Source organism: Acartia tonsa, chromosome 1 (assembly GCF_053477335.1).
Source record: "Acartia tonsa isolate MP-2025a chromosome 1, ASM5347733v1, whole genome shotgun sequence".
Classification (NCBI taxonomy): domain Eukaryota; kingdom Metazoa; phylum Arthropoda; class Copepoda; order Calanoida; family Acartiidae; genus Acartia; species Acartia tonsa.
This window is the reverse complement of record NC_137260.1, coordinates 42,832,962-42,860,554: the sequence shown is the minus strand read 5'-3', so window position 1 is coordinate 42,860,554 and position 27,593 is coordinate 42,832,962. Positions and strand designations below refer to the sequence as shown.

General features: G+C 33.3%; 1 long non-coding RNA gene across 2 annotated transcripts; it reads right to left on the bottom strand.

Annotated features, from left to right (window-relative positions):
- Nucleotides 1-1,343: 1,343 nt before the first annotated feature.
- Nucleotides 1,344-22,251, bottom strand: LOC145320191 (uncharacterized). 2 transcript variants are annotated; one of them, XR_013880119.1, is made up of 3 exons: nucleotides 22,053-22,251; nucleotides 20,114-20,226; nucleotides 1,344-1,385 (listed from the first exon to the last, which is right to left on the bottom strand). It is a non-coding gene; the product is annotated as an uncharacterized LOC145320191 (long non-coding RNA). The 2 variants fall into 2 exon arrangements; XR_013880118.1 differs by lacking the exon at nucleotides 1,344-1,385 and having other exon boundaries at nucleotides 19,946-20,226; nucleotides 22,053-22,247.
- Nucleotides 22,252-27,593: the final 5,342 nt, after the last annotated feature.

Sequence of the window (27,593 nt, the reverse complement as noted above, 5' to 3'; positions counted from 1 at the left end):
TAACTCATCCGTAGAAAGGTTTGATTTCGTTTTCCTTTTGTTTAGAAAAAAATATTATTTATAGGCAACTAAAATACTGATTGTTCAACAAGTGCATTTTAAGAGGAAAGTTAGGCTTTAGGTAACTAGCTACTTCTAAGGAAAGCAATTTGTCGTTAAATGAACACCGCCGAAGGGGTAAAAGAATGGTTGGGTAAAACCAAATTCAAGGGTTTAAATAGGTTGTGGTAACCAACCTCCTTTAAATTAGATTGTCGTTGAAGGACAACCACCGAGGCGGTAAAAGAGATAATTTAAGGGTTTAAATAGGTTGTGGTAACCAACCCCCCTTAAATTAGATTGTCGTTGACCGACAACCGCCGAAGCGGTAAAAGATTTAAATTGCTTTTCCATAACACTATTAGTATTCAGTGTTCATGGTGTTTGTGACAAATGGGGATTTTCTCAAGTAGAGCCCAATTAGAGCCCACGAGATCATAAGCTTATATAATATTATCCCTGGTGGACAGAAATATAAAGTTAATATAATTGTATAGTGAACTGGCCGGGGGATCTATAACGAAGATATGAAGAAGTCAGAAAACTAGCATAAAACCACCACAAGGATTGCGTAAAACAACACCAAAACCTTTACATGACCTAGTTGAAACTAAAATACCAACAACTTTAAATGTATACCATGCACCAAAATGCTTTCGAGTTTAGAAGACGATTAAATAAATCAAATTACTAAAAAAATTAATTTTACAACAAAGTATGTGTAAAATGAAAATAAAGTCACTAATATAAACATATGTGTATATATATGTATAGAAACACATATTTTTTTCATTACTAAGGGGCACGTACCTGGCTTTCACTGTTCTTCTTGTCTAAAGATCTGAAATGTAAAAGTTGCTTGTTTTTGGTCATCCCAAAATTCTATATATCCTAACCTAAATTAATTGAAATTGGGAGGAGTCAAGTTTGACCGGTCAGCATAAATTATAGTCCTGACCGGTCAGACTCGTTTGACCGCCAAATAAAATAGCTGCCTTTTCGGTCAACTTAAGTGACCCTTCATTAGACAGTTATTTGGCTGGTCAATAATGTTCAATAATCAAAAGTAAATAACTTGAAACCTCCCTTTTAATTAATGAATTTTATCCCCACTACAGGGCGGGTGGGTTTTGGGCGATCTTTAAATCCCTCTTAATGAAGAATAAAAATATCTGAAAGTAGATTTATTGATCAGTAATTTCAATAATAAATTTAAAATGTAATTTTAGACTCTAGTTAGATGATCACTAGTAAAATCCTGGTAGTCCCCCTTCGGATTGACATTTGTAGTCCCAAACCAGCCAGGGGCACGTACCTGGCTTTCACTGTTCTTCTTGTCTAAAGATCTGAAATGTAAAAGTTGCTTGTTTTTGGTCATCCCAAAATTCTATATATCCTAACCTAAATTAATTGAAATTGGGAGGAGTCAAGTTTGACCGGTCAGCATAAATTATAGTCCTGACCGGTCAGACTCGTTTGACCGCCAAATAAAATAGCTGCCTTTTCGGTCAACTTAAGTGACCCTTCATTAGACAGTTATTTGGCTGGTCAATAATGTTCAATAATCAAAAGTAAATAACTTGAAACCTCCCTTTTAATTAATGAATTTTATCCCCACTACCGAAACAATGGGGCCCAGGCTTTGTACTAAAAAATAAGTTAGGAAAAGAAGAGATGACCAAAAACTAGCTCCCACCCTGGGGTTTAGTATTCATGTTTGAATTAAGTGCTCAAAGCTTTCGTTATGTATGTTGGGTTTGACATAGCAGGTCTGCTATGACCGCCAGAATATAAGTTAGAAGTGAATGGACAGTGTTCAGGAACTATTTTTCAAACCAAACTTATTACTTCAAATAATATGGCTATGATAATCATGGATGCCCTGGAATCCTCCTTACATCTCCGTTTGGCAATCAATAAACAACTGCGTTGTTATTAAATTGAATTCAAACAATGGAGTTCGAAAGTAACATTGCACAATGAAATATTATAAGCTATACCCATGACTTCCAAGGTTTGTACTTGTAGTCTTGTTTCCAATAAATTTCTGAAAAACATAACCCCATAAGTTTTACAAGAGTTGTAAAATTAAAGCTTTTGTCATTGTCCTCTGTTCCTGCCAATGATAGATTCATTTCAGGTGCGAATCTTAAGTACAAATCAACGAATGCTTTGTTCTGCTCTAATGTTAGAGTATGTATGTACATATGTAAGTATGTGACGGTTAGCTCTTTACAATCTAAGCATAGAAGAATTGTCCTAAAGAGTTCAGACTTTAATTGATGAGTTCTGTAACAGTTAAGTATGGTTTAGAAAGCGTAGCCACTCTATAAACATTACCACAAATTTTGTACGACCATTAAAAAAGATTATTTTTTCTTTTGGCAACATTTTCCTTAGGTACGATATATTTATTCTATATAAATAATTTTTAGCATATGCTTCCATTGACCAGGTACAAAATTATAATTTAAGCATCTCAATAAACAAGACCTAAAAATGTAAGTATGTTCTTAAACAATATCCTGTGTTTAAGTAAATTTTCAACCTGTTTTCATACATACAATTTTTTCTTTATACTTAGGTTCAATTTTGGAGCTTCACTTTTGAGGAAGTTATCATCCTTGTTTCCATGTATAAATAATATACAATATGCTATTTTAAATTATTGAGTTTTAACTTTTAAGGAAACATTCCATAGGTCCTGGGATGGTTTAAGGCTATCCTATTTGAATATCTAAGCCATATAATAAATTTTTAATACCAGAATGGTATACCAAGTAGAAAACACTCCGGCATATTTTAATGAAAGACAGGTTCAATGGAAATTAAGGTACAATTGAAGTGTCCTATCTGTTTCACCATGTGTGAAAAATTCATATTACAAACATAAAAATTCGTGAATGGAGACTGGGGTTGGATGGGGGGATTGTTATTTTAGCCAACTACAAATTCCACTTTACACATGATAATCTAGTGTAAAATCCAGTAATAATTAAACTATTAGTATTGAATGATGGTGTAGAAGAGGAATAAGGCAATAATTTCGTAAAGTAGGTATTTATTAATATGTTTTATAAAGATATACTTCTATAATAAGCTTCGTATTAAGCAATTACCTCGACTTATTGTTAATATGGGATAGTAAAATTTCACGGTTTGAAAGTTTTAGTTTTCAGAGATTTTCTGCAGCCTAAAAAACCACAGAAGCAAGACTTTTCCATGTCATATTCTTGGGGTAGGAATATGAAACAAATTATTTTGCACACTAGACCTAATACTATTATAATACTGCACATTCCTCTTTTAGTGTAAACTATATTTAAAGAGATAGTTAAGTACATTTAACAAGTTTGATTGTGAGCATAAGTAAATAGATATATCCAAATATATGATTTTCAAGTCTTAATATTTTGAAAACCACTTTGTAGAAAATTGAAATTCTTTCAAATATATGTCCTATAGACGTAGTTGTAAAAATAGACCTTAGCTGGTAGCGCAGTGATAAATGACAGGTGTTGCACATTCTACAAGAACAAACATATCATCTCTATTCTGAAACTAATTATAGACATAACTTAAGCCCAGAAACATATCTTATTCTGTAAAGGTAATTTTAATCAAATAACAAATAAATAAAGATAAACACAGAATAAGATTAACAATTATATTTTTGGCATCGTTTAATAAATACATTAACTTGGCATCTGTTTAATTTACTAGGAAGAAGTTCTCCATGTCTGTCAACTTCTTCTAGGCCATGAACAGCTCTCCTATCATCTAGCTGCTTGGCATCGTTAACTTGGCATCGGTATCTTGGCATCGGTACTTGGCATAGGTCACTTGACATCTAAATGCAACATATATTTATAAATGTCACACTAATATAAATTTGGTATTCTTATTGTTTCTTTGGTGTTGTGATGAATCAAACAAGAAATTACTCTGAATCTTCATCCAGGTCACTGTTCTCATCGTTGTCCTGGAAATGTCTGGTGACCCTGATCTTGTCAGAACGTGTGCTCTCGTAGAGGTTGCACAAGCACTCGTACTCAGTGTTGACTCTTTCCAGCTCCTTGCTAACCGTGTTGATCTCCATTCTTAGCTGACAGTTCTGGTCTACAGCTTTGCTTCTCTCAGACTTGCTGGTTTCAGCCTGATGCCTCCAGTACTTGACAGCTGCCTTCTCTTTGTGTACCATTGCCTCCTTATTGTCAATAGTCTGTTCATAAGCCTTGACCTTCTCTTGGCATATCTCTAGTTGCCGCTCCAGCATATCAACTTTGTTCAGAGCAACTGAAAGCTCATCTTCATTACAATTTCTCTTCCTGTCTTGCTTCTGTGGCTCTGGCTCCAACTTGTCATCATTTGCAATCTTGTCATCCTTGTCTTCCTGATTAGCCTGGTCATCTTTGTTGTTGTTAATCGAAGGATTGATTATAACTACATCCCTGTCAGTGACCCAGTCATCAGGATTCTCTTCCCATGTTGGAATCTCATCTCCTTGCTTCAACATCATTCTGTGGGCTAGCAACGCCCCCTCCTTCTCACAATATCTATCCATGACGCCATGCACTTTGTAAATGTGCCAATCTCTCCAGCCTGATGCTCGCTGTTCAGAACATCTCAACCTGGTTTCAGCAGACGGCTTCTTCTTCGATTTTATAATCATCTTGTCAACCATCAGCTGCTTCATGTACAAGTTGTCGCAAAAACCAGGGGTGACAGATAGACATGGTGGAATTTTCACCACTGGTGGCCTGCTTGGTGGACTATTTAGTTGATTATTATCGCAAAAAGCTTTGTCAAAAACTGTAATAACAGTTTTGGCAATATTGCTGCAGGCTTCATAGCTTGGATTGCTGCCAAACCCAACGCCTACTTGATTTTCTGCCCACATCGACGCTCTAACGCGCAAAGATTTATCAGTAGGGCTCATTTGCGACATAACTGCTCTGTGTAGATTAACACGTGTGACACCCATGTCGTCACACAGTTGATGAACCAGTTGGTTGAACTCTCCTACCTTGTGCCAAACAGCAATGTGATTTGGAACGAACCATGCGGTACTAAAACTCAATTTGTTAGCCCTCTGGGCCTCTACCGCCGCCTTTATCTCACGCAAGTGTGCTTCAATCTTAGCATGGTTACTTCCGCCGACAAATTTCTGATAAGATGCTATTATCAGATTCTTTTTCACCGTTTGGTCGCGCACCGTGTTGAGGATAATCTCCTTCATCTCCTCCATGGACTTATCCGCCAACGAGATCCACCGTTTGCCTAGGCGGGCCTCATTCCATAGCTCTTCATGGATTTTGAATGGGGCGAATATTATATCGACATCTTGTCGATTGAACTTACTCCAATTAGGCATGATTTATTCTGAAAAAAAAAATTAAATCATGATAATTTTGTTGATTGCTGGAAAATTTTGTTTGCCAAAAATTTGTTAGGGCTTCATGTGTAAACTTTAACAAAAAAAAACTGTGCTGTTTTGGTATATTTGCCTACGTTAAATTTGCTAAGGCCTCATTGATAAAAAAAACTGTGCTGTTTTGGTATATTTGCCTACGTTAAATTTGCTAAGGCCTCAATGATAAAAAAATACTTCTTTTCTTTGGTAGATTTATCACTATTTGTTTTATAAAAGCTTCATTTTAATATTCATATAAAAATACGACTAAATTTGGTATATTATTGCATACGGCTGGGATTATTTGAGAAAAACATGTTTTAAAAGCTTCGTTTTGATATTCATACAAAAAAAATACGATGTAATTTGGTATATACTGGTATTTTCACTATTTAAACAGAGAAGTGCTGAAAAAAAACTTTAATTTGCGGTAAAATTGTATGAAGAAAGTGGTTTCACGTTTTCTTTGCGGGCTCGTTGCGCAAATTCTGATAAATGCCGCGTTTGTAATTTTCCCGGCTCGTTCTTCCACATTCGTGTAGGTTGCCAACTCTCTTACAATTCTGATTGTCATTTTTGTACTTTTTCCCAGCATGTACATAGTATATCGGGGTTTTCACCTTTTGTATTAAATCATAATAATTGTACAATATTTATTCTTTGGTTATTTTTCTTTGATTTTTGTGCTGTTTTTGTTGTTTTTACTCAGTTTTTATGTCTTTTTGTGGTATTTTTCTGAATTTTGTGTTGTTTTTGGATTTTTTTTTTTTTTTTTTGGTATTATAATATTTACAATTGATTAATTCTTTGTACAAAACTTGATATCGTTTTGGTCATGTGACCAATGATTATTGTGTTGATTTAGTCTCTAATCAACCTGAGTGTTTCGCTGTTGAGCCGTCCTGTTTGCAACACTTCCATAAGAGGTAGCTTGTTTACTCCTCTTTTTGTCAGTTGGTCAGCTAACATATCCTCTCCTTTCACCCAGCGAATCTCTTTCACCTTTCCTGTCTCAATCATTTGCTTAATTACAGCAATGTCTCCCCTCAACTGCCTTTCTGTAACCTCAGATTCTGAGTAAATTGATGTTCTGCAAGAAAGATTGTCAGTGATGGCTTTGACTTCCAAGTTCATTGCTCCATCATATAATTCTGATAAAAGCAGCTTCAGGCCAACAGCCGCATCTAATCCACTGTAGAGCGCCTGTGTTTCTGCTCCCAATGTACTGTGGACTTTCCTTTTAAGCTTTCCACTCTTCCATTCCAATGATGCAACTTTACCTGTCTTCATGTTCACTAATAAGATCAAATATCCTCCACAGCTATCAGTATTGTCATTCAAATTTCTGAATGCTGCATCAGTGTAAACTATTATTTCACAATCCTTCAGATCTTCCAGATTGGAAATCATGATTGACATTTCAAATTTCTTCAATCTTGCTGCCACATTCTTGGCTTTTATGAGGTCATCAACCACACCTCCTTTGAACTTTGTTGACAAGTCAATCATTTCGAAGCATAGATCTGGCCTGGTGGCTCTAGCTGCCCAGTTGACAATACCTGTCAATTGTCTTAACAGAGTAAGCTCATCCTGTGTCATTTCACGTTTGCGATCTTTCAGCTGTTGTAAGTCTACTACAGGAATCTTGACATTCTTGACATATTTGTCCTGGTCAATTCTCACACCTTGATCTGACTGTTTTAAGTAAAATCCTGTGTACATGAATTCTCGTGATTCAGACTTTCCAACTTTAAAACATGCAAGGACTTGTGGCATAATGACTCTGTTAAAGAAGTCATTGCCAGTGTGTAGAAAATCATCCACATGCAATGCTACGATTCCAATCAGTTTGCCATCCTTGATTAGAAAGAACATTCCTGAATCATAGCAGCTGGTTTTGAATCCCAGTTGTTTCAATTTCTCAACAACTTTCAAATACCATTTCCTGCTGGCATCCTTTAGACCATATAGACACTTATTCAAAAGCCATAATTTATTTGGCATATTGGCTTCTTTCGGTGGTTTTACATAAACATCTCTGTCCATTTGGCTACCTTGTAGAAACGCTGATGTTATATCTGTGGTACTTATATCCCAGCCTTCTGTTGCAGCAATGGTTAATAGCAATTTCATTGAATGCTTTTGCACTGTAGGGCTATCAGTTGGGAAGGTGCCATCCTCTTGGAACCCTCGTGCTGTCAGTCTTGCTCTTTTCTCTGTCCCCTTCTCTGTCAGGACCCAGGTTGTTGTTATCCTGTCCTGTCCTTCATCATCAACTATAGTGTAGGTATCAAAAGCCTGTAATTTAGCAAGCTCCTCTAATTTTGCTGTCATACATTCTGGTGAATCTCTCTGTTCTCTAGGTACCATTACTGCAAGAATATCTTCTTGGACTAATAGCGCAATTGCTTCTTCCTCATTTTCTAGCCTTATTCTTCTTTGTGCAATGTCAGGCATTTCTATTGTCCTGCCATCGTCCAATTTGACCACAAGCATAACATCTTCATCTTCTTCGATGTTATCATCTTCTTGGTTGTTCTCATATCTGATTTCTCTCCTTGAAACTTCATCGTGAAAAGTTTGTCCATTGTCCAGTTGGATGTTATACCAACCACTATGTTTTCCACCTACTTTTCCTCCATGACCTAGAATCATACCTTTCTCCCACTTTCCGTTCTCGAAAATCTCAATTCTATCATTCCTTTTAAGGATTGCTGCTGCATTCCTGATTGTTCCATCTTCGTTTATTTCAGGAGTAGGTTTCTGATTCACTTTTCTCCTCTTTCGACCTTTTCTATTGTTGGTATCTGTCTGTTCAGTAGGTATGTTGTGATCTGTCTCGGTCTGTTCTGTTGCTCCTTGATCCTCTTGTTCTGTTGTAATTGGAGCTTCCAGTTCTTCTTCACCTTCTATGTTTATTTCTTCGATATTAACATTCTTATCTTGCTCTCTTTCTTGCATTGTTAGTCTATGCCAGTCTGGTTCCTCGTATGATGTCTCGGGAATCGTTTGTCTGGTCGTTCTGATGTTTAGTGGCTCACTCTTCTCTTCTTGCTCATTGTTCATGTCTTCCTGTTTTTCCTTCTCTTTGATGTCTTTGGTTAGTCCTTCACCAGCTTTGATGAGGCGATTGGCACTCACTCTGTAGTATATTGAACCGATTCTGATGAAGATAACCTTGCTGTCTTGAAAAACTACTTTGGCGGGCCCTCTCCAAGTTTCTTCTCCTTCCTTCTTGAAATATACTATATCTCCTTTCTCATAAAGTGTGTCATTGATTCTGATCTTTGCTTTCAATGCTCGTCTTATACGCTCACATCTCTCTGATTTCATGTACTCAACTCTTGTAGCATGTATAGCATTGAGAGTATCCATCATCTCCTTGCTCTTTTGTGGCTCTTCCCATGTTGGTGGTGGATCCTCTAAAATATTTGGAAGTTTGATTGATCTTCCAAATACTATTTGATGTGGTGAGAATCCTCTCACACTTGACAAAGAGTTCACAGCATTTACCGCCCATGCTAGAGCTACTTCCAACGGCATGTCTGGAAAGTCTCTCTTGGTTGCATGTGCTACTCCATCGGTGGTCCCATGATTCTTTTCAATGGTCCCGTTTTGCCAGGGCGAGTTGGCACCGGTGGTGAGTAGTTCAATGTTAAGCAGACTAGCTACTTCTCTCATTTCATCATTATTGAACTCTCCACCATTGTCAGTGAGAATCTTATCAACTCTACCAAATGTTGGTAGCCACTTGGTGGTAAAAGCTTTAACAATTTCAGAGGCTTGTTTGCTTCTAATCACTGTTGCTACTTGAAATCTGCTAAACATATCTATCATATATAGGACATATATGTTTTTGTCTTTGTCCCATACTTTTAAGTCCATTCCTAGTACTTGACCGAAATCATTAGCCATGGGTGGTGCTACTGCTGGTCTGTCTGGACATCTCTTCCTCAAAATACACCCCTCACAGCTGTCCATTATCTTATCTATCATCTTGGAAAACTTTTCTTGCCATTTCCCAGCTTCTTTCAGAATAGTGACAAACTGTACTTTTGGTCTATGACCAAATTGGCGATGAATTTTCATTAGTGCTTTCATCTGGATTTGTTCTACATCATTATCTAGTTCTGCAATGCATACTTCTTCTAGTTCCTCTTTGCTTTGTAGTAAATCAACAACATAATGACCTGCATTTGTAGTAGTGAGAATCAGTGGTTTGCCATTGATGAATCCTTTATCATTCTTGATATCTAAAGCCATTCCTAGTTTCTTCATTTCTCCTTTTGAAAGTAACATTGGTATGTCAGATGGAATCACATCCACAGTTATCATGTTATCTTCTCCTCCTATTTTTACTGGTATAGAATACTTTGCTGTGGATTTCATTCTTCCTTGGTTGCCAAATAAGAAGTGTTTATTACTTTTCATTGGACCAACTATTTTCTTCTTCATTTCATCATCTAAGGCATCCATGTATACTTTCATCCACTTTTCTCCACAGATACTAGACGTACAGCATGTGTCTAGCGCAGCCTTATTTAGGGCTTCTGCTGTGAAGCTACTCAGATCTTCCTTGTTATCTGAACAGTAGACTGAGCAAAATGCTTCGCCTCCTTCTTCTTGTTCTTCTTCAGCTGAAGATATCTCAAGCAGGTATCTTTCTTCTTGTTCTGATTCTTTGTTAACTAGAAGCACTTCTTTGTACTTTTTGTTTTGCTGCTTGTCTACATCCGGACAATCTGCTATTAAATGTGTAATAGCTTTGCAGCCTAAGCATTGCAATGGTTTGCCATCTTTGCCTAATGGATTTTGTGGTTTGGTCTTTATTAGAAACTTGTTCCTATTGTTGCTTTGTTGTGCGTTGTTCCCTTTATATTTGTTTTGGTATCGGTTACGGGAATTATTTTGGTATCGGTTATTTTGCTTTGGCGGCGGTTTCCATCCCCTAGCTAGATATGCTTCGTCTGTAGGGTTTTGAATGTCGTCTTCTCCATTTGAATTATTTTGTGTAAGTAAGACATTATTATCATTATTTGGTATATTTTTATCGCCGTTTTGTCCAAGAATTTCGCGCATTTTCGATTTCACGGTTTCATATCTTTTTCCGTCATCGTTAGTTACGCATGTTACCGATTTTATAAGCATTCTTTCATATGGGTTCAAGTCTGAAGTTGATATTAAATCCATTGCCAAACACATATCCATTTCTTTTCCCATTGGACGAATCTTTAATTGCTCGGCCTTTTTCATTAGTTTGTCAAATTCGATAATATACTCGTTCAACGGTTGTCCCTTGCGCCTGTGTATTGTTTTTAGCTTATCATGGGTGTCATAAACATCTTGTTCTGTATCTACCCAAAATCTTCCCTTTAGAAACTCTATGATCTTTGTAACGCCTTGTTCATCCTCAATTAATTCATCGGGTGGACACTCTTTCATTACATCTTCCCGCAGGGTGGCGCCATAACGTTCGCTTTTTAGGGGCAAATCTTGTACTAGGACAAATCCTTGTTCTTTTAGTGGGATGTGAGTGGTTTTGCTCCATGCATGGATCATTTTAGTCCATAAATCAAAGGATTGGTAGTCTTCAATGTAAGGAATATTTAATCCCTTCCCATATCCTGTCCATTTTTCTCTCTCTCCCTTTTGTTCTGCCATTTTTGTCTCTGGGCTTATTTGTTGTTTTTCCGTTTTGGTATCGGGCAATGTTTGCTTATCAGTTACAGTTTTGTTATCGGGCAATATTTGATTTTTATTTACGGTTTTGGTATCGGTCAAATTTCCTTCACCTTTGTTTGACCCCCCTTGGGTGCTTTCCCCTGGGCTTACCTCTGTTTCTTCTTCCACCTCCAGCTTGATATCTGGCAACCCTGCTTAATATTTGTAATAATACGCTGTTGAAAAAAAACTTTTATCTGTTTTGATATAGGGCTTACTGTTTGATATCGTTATTGTTATTCTACTGGAAGCGTTTTTGTAGGTTTATACTTCTCCTTCTCCTTTTAATTAGACCTCGGCCTCTTACTGTTTTGATATCGGGCAACCCTGTTTGTTATCGTTATTGTTGTTCTACTTATGACAATATCTGGATGGAATATGTATATATAAAAAAAACTTCAATCAGTTTTGATATAGGGCAGGTTACTTGATATCGTTTTTATTTAGTTGTTTATAAACGCTTTATAATCTGAACTTTCTCCCTCTAGGAGTGATCCCAACTAGGACAAAAATGTACAACTGTTTGTATCTCCTTCAGTTTTGATATCGGGCAACTGTTTGATATCGTTAATGCTGTTCTGCTCAAGACCTTTAACTAGCAGATTCCTCTCCCTCTAGGAGTAACCCCAACTAGGATTTATTTAAGGACCTCTATCCCCTTCAGTTTTGATATCGGGCAACTGTTTGATATCGTTATTGTTGCTCTACTCGAGACTCTCAATCAATACTTTTCCCTCTGGGAATGTCTTTTTCACTTCAAGAGAATTAAAGAGAGATGCTTTTCAAGTAAAAATGTCAAGACAGCGCCGTAGTCGAGTTTATGACTTTGCTACCATTGTAAAAATAGACCTTAGCTGGTAGCGCAGTGATAAATGACAGGTGTTGCACATTCTACAAGAACAAACATATCATCTCTATTCTGAAACTAATTATAGACATAACTTAAGCCCAGAAACATATCTTATTCTGTAAAGGTAATTTTAATCAAATAACAAATAAATAAAGATAAACACAGAATAAGATTAACAATTATATTTTTGGCATCGTTTAATAAATACATTAACTTGGCATCTGTTTAATTTACTAGGAAGAAGTTCTCCATGTCTGTCAACTTCTTCTAGGCCATGAACAGCTCTCCTATCATCTAGCTGCTTGGCATCGTTAACTTGGCATCGGTATCTTGGCATCGGTACTTGGCATAGGTCACTTGACATCTAAATGCAACATATATTTATAAATGTCACAGTAGTTAAACTATTGAACAGGATAAAAAAAAATAAAAAATATGCATTTCACTAAATTCATGTTTAAATGCACTTTATGCAACAACCCCTTTGGTTTCAAAACAAAATTCAAATATCACATTTCTCAAAGATGTACGGAAGTTCCTAATTCTGCAGATATATTTATAAAAGATTAATAAGAATCTTAGGTACTTAATATATCTAGTAAGTTTGGCATTATCTATAGTATGGAAATAGACAGATAATTAATTATACCAAATGAAATGAAAAAAAAAAAATCATTTCGGTTTGTTAGAAGTTTAAAAACCTGATACCTCCTCAAAAATTGGGATGTATTTTCAGTGATTAAACTAATGGTCCTATCATGGTATTACCTCTTTTTTTATTTGTTGGTATCGATATATCTCATTATAAACATGTGACTTTAAATTAATTTATAACTCCATAATTTTTGTTACAATGTTTAAGACTTGTTCTGAATATCATGAAAAATGTCTTTCAGGCCAATACATAAGTTCGCATTATATGGACTTAAAAATTACATATAACATAATATAAAACTTTACCATTATAGAATTGATTCATTTGGAAGTAAATCTGTAATGCCATGCAAAGTTTAGTTTATTCAAAAGCGACAATACTTCAAGCAAAATGAATTAGTCTTAATAGATAGGTAAAGGTTTACGTAAATGTTTATGAATATCTAATCTAAAGGAATATTGATAACAATGGAGTTTTTTCTTTTCTAAGTTTTAAAGAAAACTGTCTGAAATAAAGATGTTTAATGTTCATTTCGTAGTGTAAATATATAATTTAAAGCAATTTAATTTACATAAGCTTTAGATTCTCTCTTGAATTTAGACTAATTAAGGTTTGAATATATTATATGAGAATATATATTAAACTATTTGCAAATTTTTGGAGCAAATCTTTTCAAATATTGACAATTACCGAATATAGTATAAAAGAATTGGCCTCCTTCTGTTACAAATGACAGGAAAGTCCAAACTCAAAACTATTCTTGTCTGAGATGTGTTTTAATCTGTTATGGCAAATGCATGACAGCTTAATAGTGTTAATGTCAATAAACAGGCAAAACAAAAACAGTATGCATATTTTGGTCAAAGCACGTCCAAGCTTTTTTTTGTTTTGTTTAGAGGGGTAAAATAAGTGGTTTTAAATGTATAGGGGGATAATCTAGTGTATTTTAAAAAAATTATAAGGGGTTAAAATGAGGGTTTCAAGGTTTGGTTGGGGTAAACAAACAAGATATTTCGCTAAATAGACAATATTGAATACAATTAACTGCTTTTCTGTTTAAGTATTACACAAATGTGGAACAAAAGGTAAGTTTTAATTCACTAAGGATTCATATTCTGTTGAAAAGAAAGAGAAATTTTCCCCAATATTTGGAGTGAATCTATTGTACCCATTCAACTTTGTACGCAATTAAAATCCAAATGTTGAACATTTGCGGTATTCATCTAATTCGATGTTGCATTTTGAATACCTATTTAGTTTTGATTTATGTTGGTATACAATATATATCAGGAGTGACCAGGCACTAGATATTTGTATTAGTTACTTTAACTATTAGATATAATATTTCGTTATTTTGACTTTGATACAATGGCGAATTCAGTAGGATTTCTTTCTATGCACAGTGGGACAAAGACAGGAAAAGGTAAAAAATTTGCTGGTCGACTTGGGCAATAAATTTTATTACTACAGATATAATATAGCTGCTAGTAGTTATTCTTTGAACCCCGCACCCCCCAGGGAGGTTTAAGTCTTTTAATTAAATGTACTAAAAATCGAAACATATGCTTTAAATTTAAAGAATACTTTTCAATGATTTCTAACTAACAATATATTACAAAAGACATTAATATTGAATCAAGTATAAATTCTATTTATATATAATACTCAGTTCTTGCTTCTTTTCTATCACATAAAAGTGTAGAGGGGCTACGAAAATCTCTGTATGTGTCTATGTATGTTTTTGACCTTCAAAAGCCTAAACTTATGAAACACAAAATATTTCAATAATATTTTTTTTGATTTGCCCTACAGTGCTATGTATTGAATTTCGGAGATATAATACTGTGAAAGTAAAAGGATTCACTATCACTAGACATGAGAAAAAACAATAAGTGAGGTATAATCAGGTAAGAGGGGGTCTGAAGCAGTTTTATGATAAAACTTAATTAATATTAAGATCTACATTCGTGCAAATAGTAAGCATATGTTTAACTCTACCTTACAAATTACCCCAAATCGTAAGATTCTAACTTTAAAAAGTTGTATTCATAAACTACTTTTTTTTAATATAATTCGAAATGTCCGTCCTTATCCCTTTCCATAAGCAACGTGATGGGGTAAACATTACTTTCTTGATTCCTCTTAAGGATAGAAAAATGTTGTTCACAATATCTAGAAGACACTGTGGGCTAGAATTGAATCAAGACAAAAGTAAGTGCCGAGCCCTGGGACCTATGTATGGTGAAAATAGACATAAAACCATGATGATTCCAGGTAAAACCAAAATATTTCAGCGGGGTCTTTTTGTTTTATTTCAATTTTAAGTTCTGAAAAAAAAATGAAAAAAATATGAAAATCTTTAATAAAAAACAAACAAAAACTGTTTTTCAAAATTTTTTTTCACTGAAAGATACAAACAACTTATATACATACTATAAGCTTTAAAAAAATCAAAATTTTCAAATTTAGGACTGCCTTTCCAAGGTTAGAAGAAAAATCCTAACAACGAATTCTAACATATTTCTGATCAACATAGCAATAAAACGTCTTTTGCTAAATCTTTAACATCAAAATTAGATAGCACTTACTAAAGACTTTTTTTCATTTAAACTTATACTTTTTACATTATTTAACTTTTAAGATTGTGTTTTTTTAAAAGAAAGGTTGCGTGATTTTTTTTCTCATAATTAATTTATCTTAATATGCTGCATTATAAGTGACTGACATTGTAGGCTGTGATGGCTTAGAAAACTCAATACCAGTTTTGTTAGCCCAGGCCATCGGCCCCTCGGGGCCTACAAAACTAGTTTTAATCTTTTTATTTTACTATCTGCTAAAAGCTGTCTATAATCCCATACAATAAATAACTATTAAACATACCAATTAAAGTGAAACAGGGATCTTAAGGGATAAGACAAAGGATGATAAATTGATTACTCCTTCTGTAGATTAATATTATTGGTTAAAAAGTTTGGACTTTGCATGTTTGAACCATCAAATCATTAATCAATTCATAAATTATTAATAAAACATACCAAGACTAATAGTATAAACCAAACAATCAAGATGAAAAATAAAGTTCCCAAAGTTTTTGAACCAATGAATGAGAAAATATTTATAAAGAACTTTGGGTACCAGCAAATTTTACATTCCAATGTCCCCTTGATCCATATTAAATCTACCATTTCATAAATTGAAGAATTTATTTATCAGTATAATTTAATTGTAAACAACAAAACAACAGGGAAGAAGGGGACATAAGAACTGTAAAGATTCTTAGAAATAGGAAAAGTTTTCTTTTGTGTGGACACTGCTAGTTTGAACCATCCAATTAAGATTTAATAAAAGACCAGTTAACTAATTAGATAACGTGTCTATTAAAACTTTTGGTACCAGTATAATTTATAGTCACATGCCATACTCGGCGAGGGTGAGGTAATAAAGAGTAGCTCACTTGTGACAGCGGGTCAAGGTATAATATACTTGAGCGTGGAGCTTAACAGTCCTAGTGGCTAAACAAAAGTGTTTCATCCTTCTTCATTACTACTTAGGTCCAAACACTAGGAAACAATGGCTACACAAACAAATAAACAGTCACATTTTTCCTCCCTTCTTGCCGATTTGCATGTATTTATCATGTATAAAATCAATTATTTATCATACATTGGAGGTAGGGGGTTTGGACGGTTTATAACACTAGTCTAAAAAGTTCTATAATAATAATTTATTATTCGTTGGCTTATATTTTAGTAAAAATATTTTGTTTTGTTTATTCTAGGTTTTTTAAAAATGAAACTTATATGGAATGTGTCCCAGAAATAGAGAGGACAATTGACTTTTTAATAAACTAGTCTCTAAACTTTATAAAGACATTTCTTATTCTTTGACTTAACAACTATAGGTACTTTTGAATAGTTTTGTTTTTGTCTGTTTTCAGGGGAAATTTAATTTGTATAGCAGCTATTCAAGACAGACGGCTGCATTTTTTGTGAAGATTCCCTAAACAATTTACTTTGTATATCAGTCAAGGTCTATAAATATTAAAATTATAAAATACGCAAGAAAGGTTTCAGGATTTAAAGAAATTCTTTTTAAAACTGCTTGTCCATATTCCCATCTCATCCATGTTATTGATGTTGTCATCCTTGTTTCTTTCTTTCAGAGATCTTAAGGGATAAGACAAAGGACAATAAAGTGATACATGTAGATTTCCACAAATTATGACAAGGAAACTAACCATTTCTTATGTAAAATTATTGTTTGATTATATGTTTGTAAAATATTAGTTTGAAACCATTCCATTAATTTTAGTAAAAGTACACAATTTTTTTGAGCTAACGTGAGTACTGGTGTGATTTACATCCCAATGTCCCCTCCCTCTTATAATTAGCAAAATAAATTTTAAAACGGCATTCTGCTTTTCAAAACAGGATATTTAAATAATTTGTATGATAGAACAAAATATCCTAAAACTCTAGACAAAAAGTAACAGGATGTCTTTCTGTCTATATATAAGTGTATGTTTAACGAAGGAGGGAGGGAGTGAACTGGACATAGAATTGTAAATCATATCCAAAGTTTTATAAACACATTTTCTCATCCTTTTGATAATTTATGAATTGATTAATGATTTGATGGTTCAAACATGCAAAGTCCAAACTTTTTAACCAATAATATTAATCTACAGAAGGAGTAATCAATTTATCATCCTTTGTCTTATCCCTTAAGATCCCTGTTTCACTTTAATTGGTATGTTTAATAGTTATTTATTGTATGGGATTATAGACAGCTTTTAGCAGATAGTAAAATAAAAAGATTAAAACTAGTTTTGTAGGCCCCGAGGGGCCGATGGCCTGGGCTAACAAAACTGGTATTGAGTTTTCTAAGCCATCACAGCCTACAATGTCAGTCACTTATAATGCAGCATATTAAGATAAATTAATTATGAGAAAAAAAATCACGCAACCTTTCTTTTAAAAAAACACAATCTTAAAAGTTAAATAATGTAAAAAGTATAAGTTTAAATGAAAAAAAGTCTTTAGTAAGTGCTATCTAATTTTGATGTTAAAGATTTAGCAAAAGACGTTTTATTGCTATGTTGATCAGAAATATGTTAGAATTCGTTGTTAGGATTTTTCTTCTAACCTTGGAAAGGCAGTCCTAAATTTGAAAATTTTGATTTTTTTAAAGCTTATAGTATGTATATAAGTTGTTTGTATCTTTCAGTGAAAAAAAATTTTGAAAAACAGTTTTTGTTTGTTTTTTATTAAAGATTTTCATATTTTTTTCATTTTTTTTTCAGAACTTAAAATTGAAATAAAACAAAAAGACCCCGCTGAAATATTTTGGTTTTACCTGGAATCATCATGGTTTTATGTCTATTTTCACCATACATAGGTCCCAGGGCTCGGCACTTACTTTTGTCTTGATTCAATTCTAGCCCACAGTGAAGAATATTTTGGTTTAAAATATCGAAATCTGTCAGCTTGCTTATTTTGTTTTACTCTTAAAACTCAACTTACATATCTTAAATGTTTAAGTGCAATTTGTGGACACTAGAATCAAAATCATAAATTCTGTCATTAAAAGGATTTTTTTCTATGGGTGAAAGGACAAGCAGCCTTAATTATTTTTTCACATCTTGCCTATGTCTATTGAATAAATTTTCCAGACATTCGATGGAATTTAGTAGCTTAAGATCAACAAAGGTAGCTTTTTTAATTTTGGCATTTCTATTATTTGACAAAATAAATAAAGATTTAACTTTTAACTAGACAGAGATAGAACTTAGTTCCAAGTTGTTCTAATAGTTGTTGTTCATTGCAATACAAAATTTGCATGGGAAATTATTTCAGATAATTCCTGATTTAATAGCATACCTACCAATTTGTTGTTTTGTTTTCTTGACATATTTTTGTGTCAGCTACTTAGGGGTATTATTACCCTGAATTATGTTACATACTTAATGGGAATATAAAGGAAAATTACCCGCAGTCCTAATTGTGACTCAACTTCCTAACCAATAGATGTACGTCCATTAACTGGTCAGTATCCAAGTCAGACAAATAAAAGGTATCCTCTAAATAAGTATTTGTATCAATCTTTGGTAAATGTTGAGAAATGATACTTATCCCTAATATCAATATTTCCTTGCCTGAGATGCAAGGTTTTTCCAATTGCTTGATTCTAAATTAGAAATCTTATTTGTAAATAAAATAAGTTTCAATTTTCCTGTGATTATAATGGTAAGTAAGAAGGATCTGATCCTGAGAATGGTTTAGCATTAAACCCCTCATGAATATTAGGTATCCACCAATTTCCATAATAACTTAAGGCAACCAATAGTGAAAATAAACCATAGGAGCGATTTTGTTAAACATTTATCTTAAATCTTTTTCAAAAGTTAAAAGCTTCGTATGTTTTGTTTGATTGATATCAGATAATTCACCAAAACATGGAATAACTACTAAAAGGAGGGTGCTAATAAAAAAAATGAATAGAGGGGGGGGGGGGGTTGGAATTCTTAATATGGTTCTTTTACTCAATAAATTACTGAAAATTTTGTCATCAAACATACAATAGTTTGCTAATTTGATTAATGGGGGATTTAATTCAAAATCTAACAACTTTTAAGCTGTAAATAGCTCACAATGTTAAGATCTAAATTCTAAATCTATAAGGTGTAAATAGTTTCTTAATGGCCTTAAATATCTACAATTGCAGTTGCTCTATTATTGGATAGATGTGAGTGTCTGACGGTATGAAAGAAACAATATAAAAAGGAGTTTACAGTTGTCCTTTAAAGAAGATATTTGCAGGTTTCTTTTTATTAGATCAATTTAACACTTGATAAGGCATGGATTTAAGAATTATCTTATAGCAGCTTATTTAAGCTGTGTTGGAACACATTTTCCGTAGGTATCATGATTCTTAGAAAATTCTTGCTATGAGTGTTTGAATCTAACAGCATTTTCTATATTTGGAGAAAAACATTCATAAATATTTTGAAAATATTCCTATAGGCTATAGGATTGTGTGACTTTATAATAAGAATAATGCAGACTTGAAATGCAATGTATTTAATATTTGTCTTAATAACTTGTGTTTCTATTACACATTATCCGACATAAATTAATCACCCAATGTTAACAATCAATGAACCACCTACCTAATCATGACTACAGTTTTAACCCACTCAAGGCCAACCCCCACTTACAAACAACAACAACAAAAAAAAAAAACTTTTTGATAACTTCCTCTCCATTAATACTAATTTGCTTCAAACCCCAAACCTTCCCTTTTTTCCTTTTTGTGATTGTTGTTTATGTGTAAAAGACAAGAGTCCTGGAGTACAATTTTGGGTTGTCCTAATATTAGTGTAGGATCACACCTTAATTCTTTTAGTTCCTCACCAAAACGACCAAGTCAAACATACCATTCACATTAGTGGTATTGATCCTCATGATCGAAATCCAGTCAGTATGTTGATGAAGTGGAGCTTCATACTTGGAATAGTCTCCTTCGGACATCCTCCAGATCTTGTCAAATCTGAACAAGAAAATTTCACATTAGTATAAATAATGTAAATTTTTCGTTCCAATAAAATGGAAAAAATTAAAGCCAGAATGGGGGTGGGGGCGGGGGGGTTATGAAAGGGGAAGGAGACGGGGTGAAGAAAAGGGGGGTTGAATTCCTCCCAGGTGATAGAGGCAGGGATAAGATAACTCATCCGTAGAAAGGTTTGATTTCGTTTTCCTTTTGTTTAGAAAAAAATATTATTTATAGGCAACTAAAATACTGATTGTTCAACAAGTGCATTTTAAGAGGAAAGTTAGGCTTTAGGTAACTAGCTACTTCTAAGGAAAGCAATTTGTCGTTAAATGAACACCGCCGAAGGGGTAAAAGAATGGTTGGGTAAAACCAAATTCAAGGGTTTAAATAGGTTGTGGTAACCAACCTCCTTTAAATTAGATTGTCGTTGAAGGACAACCACCGAGGCGGTAAAAGAGATAATTTAAGGGTTTAAATAGGTTGTGGTAACCAACCCCCCTTAAATTAGATTGTCGTTGACCGACAACCGCCGAAGCGGTAAAAGATTTAATCAGGGGTGTATATTCTACATGGGATCCCCTGCTCAGGGGGGGGGGGGGGGGAATAAACTTTTAAAAATGTGTGGTAGGAGGGATAAAATAAATAAATCATAGAGTTCTTTAAATATTTTTCCATTTTCCCCCTACTTGGTGAGAAAAAAACTAGGGGGGGGAAGAAAAATAAAAAATTTTGTAGCAGGGGAAAAAAAATCTTGTGCAGAATATACACCCCTGGAGTTAATTTAAAGGTTTAAATAGGTTGTGGTAACCAACCCCCCTTAAATTAGATTGTCGTTGAACGACAACCGCCGAAGCGGTAAAAAGAGTTAATTTAAGGGTTTAAATAGGTTGTGGTAACCAAGCCCCCTTAAATTAGATTGTCGTTGAACGACAACCGCCGAAGCGGTAAAAAGAGTTAATTTAAGGGTTTAAATAGGTTGTGGTAACCAACCCCCCTTAAATTAGATTGTCGTTGAACGACAACCGCCGAAGCGGTAAAGGAGTTAATTTAAGGGTTTAAATAGGTTGTGGTAACCAACCCCCCTTAAATTAGATTGTCGTTGAACGACAACCGCCGAAGCGGTAAAAAGAGTTAATCTAAGGGTTTAAATAGGTTGTGGTAACCAACCCCCTTAAATTAGATTGTCGTTGAACGACAACCGCCGAAGCGGTAAAAAGAGTTAATTTAAGGGTTTAAATAGGTTGTGGTAACCAACCCCCCTTAAATTAGATTGTCGTTCAACGACAACCGCCGAAGCGGTAAAGATTAGTTGGGTAAGCCCAAATTTAGGGGTTTGTTAGGTTGGGGTAAACAACCTCCCTTAAATTAGATTGTCTTACAACGACAACCGTCAAAGCGGTAAAAGATTGGATGGGTAAAACCGTATTTAATAGTTAAATAGGTTGGGGTGATAACCTCCCTTCAGAAAATAAAGAATTTGGTTTAACCCGCTCATATTAACACCCATTACAGTAGAACTGACAAACCCAAATTGAAAGGAAAATCTTTACGACTAAATTTAAAATCTTAAATCTACATAAAACTTTAAACAGCCACTTCCCTACCCTACGTCACTTATACATTTAAGTCGTACTCAATTTGAGTATAAGCAAATAATTTAAGCTGGCCTTTCAATTTAATTTCGTATATTATCAATTTGAGCTGTCTTTTAATGCAATAAACAGAAAGTTTGCGTAAAACCGCCGTTATGGTTTGTTTTTGTTCGCCGGCAAAGCCTTTGAACCATATTTATTCCTTATCTAATTTGCCCTATTGATACTTACACTTCAAAGCTGTCTTCTTCTCTGTCGTAACTGGCCTTCCAGCCCTCGTTATCGCCGCCGCCTCCACCGTCCTCGTTTGAAGGTGACATCGTTATCTTTAAACGATCTTTAAATCCCTCTTAATGAAGAATAAAAATATCTGAAAGTAGATTTATTGATCAGTAATTTCAATAATAAATTTAAAATGTAATTTTAGACTCTAGTTAGATGATCACTAGTAAAATCCTGGTAGTCCCCCTTCGGATTGACACTTGTAGTCCCAAACCAGCCAGTAAGATAAAAAAATACCAGGTTTGATTAAATTACAATACACCTGAAAATTTTTTTTCTCCATAAAATACAACATTTTCTTCTGTACATAAAAAAGTTTACAATTTGATTATTTTTTTTTATCTATAGATGTGTATATTACATATTAAAGACACAAGATAAGCAAATAATTAGATTACAGCTTCATTCATTAGAACTGGAGTGCCACACCAAACTAAAAACAAGATAGGTTGGGACCAAATACAAGGGACAAATAATACTACACAGTATTTTCCCTTAATTTGTTAAGATATATTTAAATAACACTTAAGTCATTATGATTTTGAAAATAATATAAACTAACAAGGATTATTTTAAATTTAATATTATGTTGTAAAATTTAAAAAATGTATTACTATTTGACATGTTAAACATGAAAAATTCAAGGAAATTTTCTACAGAGAAATATATCTAAGCTTTACTTTTTTGCAGACGAAGGTCCTCTTCCATGTAAGGAAAATCAAATATTACAAAGATTTATTCAAGTGTAAAATTAAATAAATTAAAGGTCGATTGATCATTACTTGAACACAAAGAATTAAGAAAATTAATTTCGGGGAAGTGGTTAGTGACAATGTGTCGATTTTTAAAATGTGGTCTCTCTTGTGGTGTCTGAGGCCATTCTTAATTATCCCAGAATATCACAAAATAAAATGTGAAAACACAAATATGCCTAAAATTTAAAAGGGAACAATAGTTTCTGGTTAAATTATGAAAAATTAAATTTTGTATTTGTTGCGGACAGTCCTTTTAAATTATTACATTTACAAAGGTCGTCTTTAGCATGACAAAATGTTTAAGGTCGGTTCGAGAAACACCGTGTGAGTAAGCTGTGATCACGCATGAATTTAGTCACCCCTATCTCACCCCTGATTTCAATTTCGTAGGTGTGATGGAAATTGCTCACACGTAGCCGTTCTATAAACATACGTGTGGTGTGACTGCTAGGTGTGAAACAACAACATACGGGTGACAAGATTTTAGCTGTCAACAACAATGTGTACACCGGTAACAACAACACTTTTGTATCAACTTCTGCTCAACTTTAGAAGTCAAACTTACAATAAGCCATAGAATTCATTTTATAAATCCGCGTCAATTTTTTAATTTATGAATGTCGTCTTCCAAAAACAAAAAATATTATCAATCGTTAGCAGACTAGCACGGAAACAACACGCATTTTCAGCTCGTCATTTTCTTAAGTTTTAAAATTGTAAAGCAGGTTGTTGATTGTTTTTTGATTACCAGATTAACTCTAATGTTTAATTATAATTAAATACCTACTGTTTTTATTTCTAATATTATTTGTGAAAAATAAATTTTATAATTTGGAGGTTTAAACAATATTTTTATTTCAGACTGAATGAAGTTCATTTGTTAACAGATTGTTTCTCTCGTGGAATTTGGGGACAGAACTATGAAAGCTAATGTTTACACGGTTGGGAAGCAAACATCAAATCATACAAATTGCATCATACTTATACAGGTATTTTATCACATTTTTCTAAAATCTAAACCCATTTTACTTTTCATTTTTAGATGTAATTTTTTTATTTAAATATTAAGTAAAATAATTCAGTTCTTAATTTAACCTTCCAGTTACTCTGACCTCAGTTCGCCCTTCATTGTAAATTAGGAGAATTATGATGTACTTATGCCACTATAAAAATAATTTATTATAAAAACCTTCCTTGGATATCACAATCTTAATAAATAAATTTCTTAATATAATAGGATAATAATGTTTTTTTTATAAATTGTTACAAACTCTTTTTTTTTCAATAGGTATTATGTATTTTAAGTACCTATGTAAACACCTGATCTACTTGACAATATTTTAATTTTAAAGTTAATCTTTTTGTTAAGGAGTTTGGATGTCAGAGGAGGAGGACAGGATTGTTAATTCCCATCCCCAGTTAACGAGATTTCCAAGAATTATTCTGTTAATAAGCCACCTTGACAACCTTTAATGTAGTGGCTACACTTAAAAACAAAAATAATACCATATTTGTTCACTTACATTCTATATTATTTTCATAAATGTTTTAATTGTTGTGCTTAAATTAATAAAATTAAGTCTGAATTTTTCATTACTTTTATTATTGGTTAATCTTAATGATATTTCAACATCAATCGTGTTTTTAAAAGCTTAGTTTCTGTACCAATTACCTATAGTGTTTGAAAGTACATGCCTAAATTGATTATTAGAAAGATAACCGTACGGACTGACAAACATAAAATTAATAAATTTAAAGAATTCAAGGTACTATTGTGCTAAAGCGTGTTGATGGATTTGATTCTTTACCTAAACCGCGTTATAAGATATCAATAGGTTTATCTACTGCTGCAATCAATTGGTTAGTTGCCTGTAAATGATAAGTAGAATAAAAAAAGGATCAATTTTTATTTTAAATTTCGTCTGTTAAGGTTGGACACCTGTCATTTTACGTTTTTTTTCTCCAGATATAAAATACTAGCGGCTGCCAGGGAGGGAGGGGACATTGGGCTGTTAATCACACTAGTCCCCAAGGTCTTACAATAGCATTTTCTTATTCGTTGGCCTACAAATTTGGGGACTTTTTGATTTTAATGAAGTATTATAAAGTTGTGTGTCCTAACGTTTCAACCACTAATTGTAATCTACAGAAGTGGTAATTTTGTGTATCATCAATGGGGATTTAAATCAATTTATTGGCTATTGCCTTATCCCTTTAGATCCCTGAGCAGCCGCACAGAAAATAACGTTTTCTTATTCGTTGGCTCAACAACTTTGGGGACTTTAATTGGTTGTATTATGAAGTTGTGTGTCCACACGTTTCAACCACTAATTAGATCTACAGAATGGGTAATTTTGTGCATTATCAATCGGGATTTACATCAATTTATTGGCCATTGCCTAATCTCTTTAGATCCCTGAGCGTCCGCACACAAAGTAATTATAACGTTTTCTATTTGTTGGCTCAACAACTTTGGGGACTTCAATTGATTTTAATTGGTTGGATAATGAAGATGTGTGTCTAAACGTTTCACCCAATAATTTTAATCTACAGAAGGGGTAATTTTGTGTATCATGAATGGGGATTTACATAAATTTAATTACCATTTTCTTATCCATTTAGATCCCTGAGCGGCTGCACACAAAGCATTTATATGATATGGCCTAAAACCATGCAAATAAGTTGTAAGATTTGCCTGTTAATTTTCCCTTCAATTGTAATGACATTGTATGCTGAGAGAGATGGGGACAATGGTCTGTTTATTATATCAGTCCCCAAAGTTTTATAATAATCGTTTCTTATTCGTTGGCTTTAGACTAATGGGACTCTTGCTAAATTTTTAATAGTTTTTTTTTATTAAATTGAGTGTTCAAACGTTTCAACCACTAATTTCAATATACAGAAGGGGTAATTTTATGCATAATCATAGGGGATATACATAAATTTATTAACTATTGTCTTATCCCTTGAGATCCCTGCATTGCACGTCTTGCTATGCCGTCTGTAGGTAAGATGCAGTTTGATACAAATATAATACATAGAAATAAAAGAAATGCAGATATTTTGGCAGATTATTTTTTTATATTTTTTATACATACATAAGATATTATAAATACTTAAAGGAACCAAATATGACTTCATATATAATATTAAAAGTTCTTTAATATATCCGAAACCGATTTTTTCTTTGATAAAACTGTTATGGGTTGTAATAAAAAATGTTCTATTTTTGGCAGGTTTTACTGCAATAGCTTTCACCATCATTTGCAATTATAATTTGTAAAGCATTATCCACTATATATATTTTTAGGATGTATCTAATCTCGATTTTAGCTTTTTTTTCACTAGATAATTAGAGTTTGTAAATCTCCATTTAAAATCCACAATGTTGTCTTCTTCATTATTCACCTTCTTACTGCAAATTATCTGAAATTATTCATAAAATCATAATTTGGTTAAACATTTAAATAAACATAGAAAAAAATGATAAATCAAATATTCGTCCTTTGTGTATATGTTCGCTTCGCTTCGTCTCGTCTGTTTGTTTATTTACGTTTCTTCTCTTTATTTTTTTGTAATTGTCTGCTAGATATGAGAGGAAAGCCCTTCTTAAGCGCAATGCCGCGTTTTTATTGAAAATTTCCATGCTGGACCTGTGATTAAGCTGTTTTCAGCTGCGACAGCATAGTGTGATGAAAATCTTCTCACACGAAAACGTGTGAATCCAAAATAGGGGTGATTGACGTCATAGGTGTGACTTGAAGGTGTGATTGCGTATGGTGTGAGTTGACTAAAGAACGACACGTGTGATCGTCACACCTACGCCACCTGTGATTAAGCTGTCGAAGGTGTGACAAATAGGTTTACAGAACTGAGCTTTTGAAGGGTAAACAGACCTAACAACTTTTGTTTCAATAATTTCTTTTGATATTTTAATGTTCGTAAAACTAATTGTTTGAATTGTTTTTTTTATTTTGTCATATTCAATTATTAAAAGTCAAATTTATGTAGACTCCAAAATTGTTTTGAGGCATCGCCTTTGAAAAAAATGTAAAATAAAATAAAAGTTGTTGGTAACCATGTATTAGAATTGAGAATCAAAACAAAGATGGCAGACATATGCCAAGTAAAGAATTAGGCCTTTATTTGGATTACTACGCACTTACGCAATATTTTAACACATAAACATTTACACTGAAACATTAGTTATTTTTTAATATTTCTAAAGTAATTTTTTAACAATAAAATGTGTGAAGATTGGATGAATATGATTATTTGTTTTTACCCCCTACGTTGACAAATTCATATGACTTTGATAACTTTTCAATATATCATTATAATTTGTTTTAGATAATTTTTTTCCAAGCAAAGGTACTTTATAATTTATCTTTACGTCAGCACGGACTTACTTGGTATGTCAGACATGCTATTTAAGACATAATTTCACATCTTATTTTATGTCAACATATTTACTGTAACCTACGTGTAGCGCTGGTTTTCCATCCTTGATTAATCAAGGCTTCGCTACATAAATGGCCCTTCATCCTTGTTTTAGTGTATAAACTATGAAAATCCTCGCTTATGTAAAGTATTTTTCGTACTAACCCAATTATTTGCTTTCAATTATAATTGTTCAGAATATAAAATATAATAAACTTTACTTATTAATCTTCAATGAGATTTTAAAACTTAAAATATGTTATTAAAATTATATGCAACATTGCTCTTTTTTTTT